Source organism: Aythya marila, assembly GCF_965140915.1.
Source record: "Aythya marila genome assembly, chromosome: 11".
NCBI classification, from domain to species: domain Eukaryota; kingdom Metazoa; phylum Chordata; class Aves; order Anseriformes; family Anatidae; genus Aythya; species Aythya marila.
Genome location: NC_139052.1, coordinates 7,974,356 through 7,980,651, shown reverse-complemented (window position 1 = coordinate 7,980,651; position 6,296 = coordinate 7,974,356).

Here is a 6,296-nt window from a genome sequence, read left to right as displayed (position 1 = left end):
CACATTTGACATTGTTGAAATGTGGTTGTTAAATTGGGAACACTCCCCACAATCACTAATGCAGAAAAGTTGTTTCTTTCTCATGAAAGGGTTATCATTAAATTAGAAATCAGTGATTTTCACAGAGGCTTTCAGGAGCTCTGCAATTCTTTTTTTGTGTGAACAAAAGGCATTAATAAAGCTGTCAATATAAAAGCAATCAACCTGTGTCAGCTCCTCTCTGAAGATGACCCAGGTCTATTAAGATTTACTTACTCAGGCAGATGGACCAAGCTGATGCATGGATTACCTTAGATATTGGAGACTCTTAAAGGATCTTTGTCCCCAGGGATAGAGGACCATGTTATTTTTTCCACATGTCCAGAAGAAGAATGACTGAATTCAAAGGAGTATATTCTCGTTTATGTCTGAACTGAACTCCCAACAGGGCCATGTCCTGAAGCTATAGGGGCCATACCATTTGCACAATCCTAGGTTTTACTCTTGTGCCCTGACCTTTGTGTGTATGTTAAATTCAAAAGCTTTCCACTACATCTGGCAGACAAAAAGATGAAGAAAATTCATTTTCCCTTTCGTGGCAAAATGCAGTATTTAGCATTCCATGTAAATTAGAACCAGGAAATAGGAATCTCATCTGTTAATTCAATTTAGAATTCCAAATGTGCTTTCAAAGGTTTTTCATCAGCCTATCTCAAAGCAATAATAAGTCTAAGGGCTTGGAGTTACTTCTTCCCAGCACAAGTAACTGTAATGCTACTAGTTCCAGTGAAGTTATGTCAATTTCTGTAGTCAGAAGATGAGGTCCAGAAATATGTAAGCTGTCAGTGTTCAAACTCCTATCCATCCTTCTCCGTTCTTTGTTTTGTCCTGCCAAACTTTGCTCAGAAAATGACCTTGAATACAACTGCTCCTTCCACTGTTAACCCTCTGACCCTCTAAACTAATATCCTTTGCTCTTTCTAATTCAGAAGGTTTCTGGGGCTTATTAACTAAACAGGCCAAGTGACCGTTCCCAACTGAAATCAGCATCTCTGACAAGGAGGTCATTGTTTTCCAGGCTTCCTCCCTAGTACTAGATCTGCAGATTTCAGAGTGAAAAGGAATAATGCAGACATTCTTTGTCTACAAATTATCTGGAAAGCATCAAGATAACTCAAGCCACTTCCACACCATTAAAGATTTGAGGGGTCATCTCTAGGGACCTAGGTGATTACGGCCACAGTTTTCAAATTTATATTCTGAAACTTGTATCAAACTATATGAGAAGGTATCTATAATTTTTATAAAAGAACCTCAGTCTTCTGAATTAATAATAATTTAAGCTCCCACTGGTGTCAGTAAAAAGAGAGAGAGCTCAGCACCTCTATGAGGAGCAATGTTTTTATTTACATGCCTCACTACGCATTTAGATAACTAGCAGAAAGCAATCAAATTTGGACAGTATGAACAAAATTCTCAAAAGAAGATGCTGCATTCAGACTTCTAAATTTACAGTTTTAGAATCCACATGATTTTCAACAGTACTTCTGAATGAAGTACCTGGTTTTGACAACTCTTTCCCTTTGTTTAGGTAAGACATAGTAAGTTTGATGTTCTGAGTAGTTGTACAGGCTGAGGCATCTTTGTATAATATACCTTGGGAAAGCAGAAATTCTGGCCAAGATACAGGTGCATACTACTAGGCCCTTAGGAACAGCAGACATATTTTGACATTCATGTAACCTTTTAGCACAAATAAGTCACTTTCAATGGAATTTGTCTCATGTTTCTTGAGAGTCCTGTCCTCAAAACAGTCCATTCAAAATCTAAGAAGTGTTCTGTTCTGTATGTCTCAAAATATCTTTGTACTCCTCTTATTTTAAAGATAGTGGGAGTAAATTTTCTGAAGCTCTCAGTAGGCTATAGCTGCTCCCATGAGCACCACCTAGTGCAGAGCACACTCCATGTCATCGCACCCACATGTAGCCCTTCCATCTGAATCACAGCTGCATTCAGTCTTGAGCAGTTTCCTATGGGCATCTTCCATCACTAATGTTAAAAGGAAAAACATGGGAGAAAGACGAGATATTATGTCAAGTAATATGAAGGTATCAACCCCCAAAGCAGGGGTTACTACTAGTTGCAGAGATACTGCAACTAAATTTCAGGAGAGTGTTTTCATAAAAGCTGACACAAACAATAGAAGGATTATAGGCGCAGCATTAAAGGGGAATCGTTAAACTTGTTTGATAGAACATTGTTTGTTCTATCATATAAAGTGTTTGTGTCTGGGCAGATAAAGTTTAAAAAAGGAGAACAACTGGCTTTATATGAACATTTTAAAATCAACACTAAGTCTACATCAAAAAGAAAAATTCAATAGTTCCACATAGACAGCTGGACCTACATCATAAAAGGGTTGGTGGACTCATACAACATTCATCTTTTTCAATGATGTATTGTTTCTTAATACTGCATTCAAAAGGCCTTCCAAAGATTAAAGTCACTGTTACGCCAGGTGCTATAGATCTAATTTTGTCTACTTTTCTTCACTCATAAATAATTGTGAATGATATTTTCTTGGCAAAAACAAATCAATGTATATATCTGGGACCCAGATTGTTGAATCTCTGTGAAAAGGAAGTCTACAAGCCTAAGCAGAATTTCTGAAAAGAAACGGAGCCCATATGTCAGAGACATAACTTCTGATTAGCACAGCTGGAAACGAGGAAATTGTAGTATATTGATTAATTCTGATTTTCCTTAATGAGCTATAATAGAAAGCCACTAGGGTGAATGCACCTTTCTTTCTCTAACAAGAGAGGTTCTGCACATAATATCACTGACTTTGAATGGACACTGTCTAATGTGTGTGTTTTTTAGTTTCTGATTTGGTTTAAATTCATTGCTGCCAGAGTAGTGTTAATGAAAAGAAAAAACATAAACTGATTGCCATAGAGACAGAGAGGCTACCTTCCTGAACAGAGCTGTCCCACTGCCAGAAGCAAGATGGCTAGGAGGGCTGTCTTTGATCTAAATCAACAGGGAAAAGCTGGTAGATATCAAGGCAACCAGACTGTATTCAGGACCTTGTTGTGCTTTGCAAATCCGAACTCACTGTCTAGTTAGAATAAAGTTACTGTGGTTAAAAAATTCCTTTTCAAAGACTCAGTGGCCAGTCTCCTGACGCAGAAGGTTTAACTGTGCTATCAATGACCTCACAGCAGGAAAGGTCCCGGAATAAATAGAACAAAGGATTTGATACACTAAGGACTTCAGTAGACTTTGGCATAGGTGTGGCATAGGTGACCCAGTGCTAAGGCAATCGGTCTGTGGGATGCCGAACCCCACTGCTTCCAGGCACCAGATGTGGGAGCTGCACCTGCAAGTGAGAAACTGTGAGGTAGGAGTACTGAGAGATGGAGGGAACTGGAACTGGATAGGAGGAAGCATTTTGGTTCAGTGACAGGGAGTGGTGTCCTCCTGGTGAGGGGCACGAGACCAGGCTGTGGCACAGGCTGCAGCTATTTTTATGCACTCTTATGTGTGTGAGAGGTTTGCTGATTTTCTCAAGTGGCAACAGCAAACTTCTCTGCAATACAATACCTTGCTGCTTATCATTTTGAGATATCGCAGTTCCAGAAACAACATTTGCCTTTAGGAAATGGACTAAGCACAACTTAATAAGGAAACATTTTCATTGACTCATTACAACAATTGTGGACACAAAAAACAAGATTCACCATGCCTTTTAGAGTAAACAGTATATAAGCTCCTTCTGCCTTGGTGCTGTTAAATCAGACCTTCATTCTGCTGATTTGTTTCTTGCTTAAGTAACATGCTGCCTGCAGCTGTGATTAGACAGAATATACTTTCGCAATAATCTCTAATGCACTTCCCATGTTTTTAGTCTAATGAGTGTGACGGAGCAGTTTGCTGCTGGCTAGAGGTTTCAAATGCTGTTTTATCTGACAGTTCTGAAGGGCTTGGTTGTACCATACGCACATGCAGTATGCAGCATGACAGTGACTATATATAGTACACCACACCACTAACCTCTTTTGGTTGGGAGAAACCTCATAAATATATGTAATGTATTACTGGCTTCAGCCATTATCTCACACATCTGAAATGACTCACAGTCAATTCAGCTGGCACACATTTCAGATGGAGTCCCAAGCCTGGAAATAGCTAGGCAAAGAAATAGGTGAAGTATCTGATGAGTCATATTGTACCAAGGGAACAAGTCAGTACAGCCAGCTCTCAGATGGCGTTTCTTCCTCAGGTCCCTGTGACACTAATTACACCCAACAAAGAGTAGGTGGGCACCATGCTAAATATGAAACAGAATCACAATGGTGAAGAAAAGCAAGCCAGGAGCAGAAAGGGTAAGTGATGCACTGAAAAGACAAATAGACAACAGACTACTTGTGTGGGACTCATACTGAGGCAGCTACGCTCCTTGAAGCAAGAATCAGAAGTCCTCTGCACCTTGCAGAATCTGTAACGTGATTCTTGGCACAGACAAGCTCTTACCAGTACACCCATGAGTAAGCTGGAAAAAAGGTCTGCATCATGGTCTTGTGATTGTAAAGGTGTATCAAAAGTGAAAGGTGAATAATATGTAAGGCCAGCTAGGGCTCATATAGCCCTAATTAAATGCATGACAGTCCTGAATATTTTAGCCAGAAGACTTTTACTGCTGCTTGTCAAAGCCCAGTAGCAGCACATCAACACCCTGATTTCAGCTCAGATTAAAACCTATCATTTCCTGGCCCTGGGCACGAACAGAAATATGAGGGAGGTGGTCATCTATTCATGATACCACTGCTTGTTTTGGAGAGACTCCGCTCAATTGACTCTTTACGATCTCTAGACACCATGTGGTGTTGTAGCAGATGAGGACATTAGGATAGCACTGTGTACATATGCAGAAAAATGATGGGCGTATTAGAAAAAATTTACTTAGCAAAGCTATCAGATGTACAAGCCAACATATTGGAAGAGGTTTTAAGCTCTTGGCAGTTCTCCCAGTCTAATTGTTTCACTCGTGGGACAAAAATTGATATCTGGAATTTTATCAGAAGAAAGTAAAGCAAAATCACTTCCCCTAGCTTGCAACATAAAGAGAGTAGTACTGTAGGAATCTAAAGTTTTAATATCTGAAATAGTCTGAATATTATGTTCACATAAAACAGACATAATTTAAAGGAAAAAGAAGCAAAATGATATCTGTCTGTGATTTTCTTACAAATTCCCATAAATGAAAAGAACTGGAAAAAAAAATACATTCTTCTGATATTCTTTTCAACTTGTTCGTTTTGTGAATTGCAGCATCCAGTATGTTCTGATGTTTTCTTCAAATTCTCTTCAGAGCCAGCTCTGCTCTACCAAGTTAGTTACAGTTTGGAGAGGAGAGGGAAATCTTGGAAATCCTAACCTGGGCCACAGTATTTTGTCATTCCACGTTTCTTTTTATATCTTTACCAAAGCTACAGTGTAAAGAAAACCATTTTAAAAAAGTAAGAGAAGGAGCACATTGACAGAATAAACCTCTGGGCTGGGCAAGAATAGAAAATAAAGAAGAGACTACTGAGGAACTTCACAACTCCAGAGGAACCCCAGTGGTAAAGCACTGCAGGGGCAATGTGTCAGAAACATAAATTCCCACTGCAAATGCTAATATGCTCTGCTGCTTTAGGATATCATTATTTCTCTACTACTTCGATCAGTTCTGGGAAGATTATCTCCTACTAGAATGGCTGACACTGTAAGAACTATGCCTGTCAAAAATCACTGTATTTTTTGTATACAGCACCTCTTTCATCGTTTTTCCCTAAAAACAGAACTGTGCAATCCTCCAGCTAGAATGATAATACTGTATCTATGAGACTGATTTCGCTGCTAAGCAAGCTTTTATAAAAGGCAGAGCTTTACCTGGAACATTAGGAACATTGCACAATTTGACATAATTTCCATGCAATGCATGTCACATTCATAAACCAATATTTTTTTTCACCAACTTAGAGTGGTACTTTTAATTAATAAAGTATTAGTGTAATTGAAAAAAGGGGTAAATACAATGAAAACCAGATAATTACTTATCTGTGCTAATTTTGGAGTTGAAGATGCCTTTTTACTTCATGAATTCTACATATGCCATTGGTTTTCACCCTTCCCCATCTTCAAAATAAACTTTAATCATCTCCAGGTTCTTAGTTATTATCTACTCCAAATTTATCAGTCCGAACTCTCCAATAAAGCATTATACACACAGAAACAGAGCTTTACCCACTGTACAAACTAAAGAACAACCA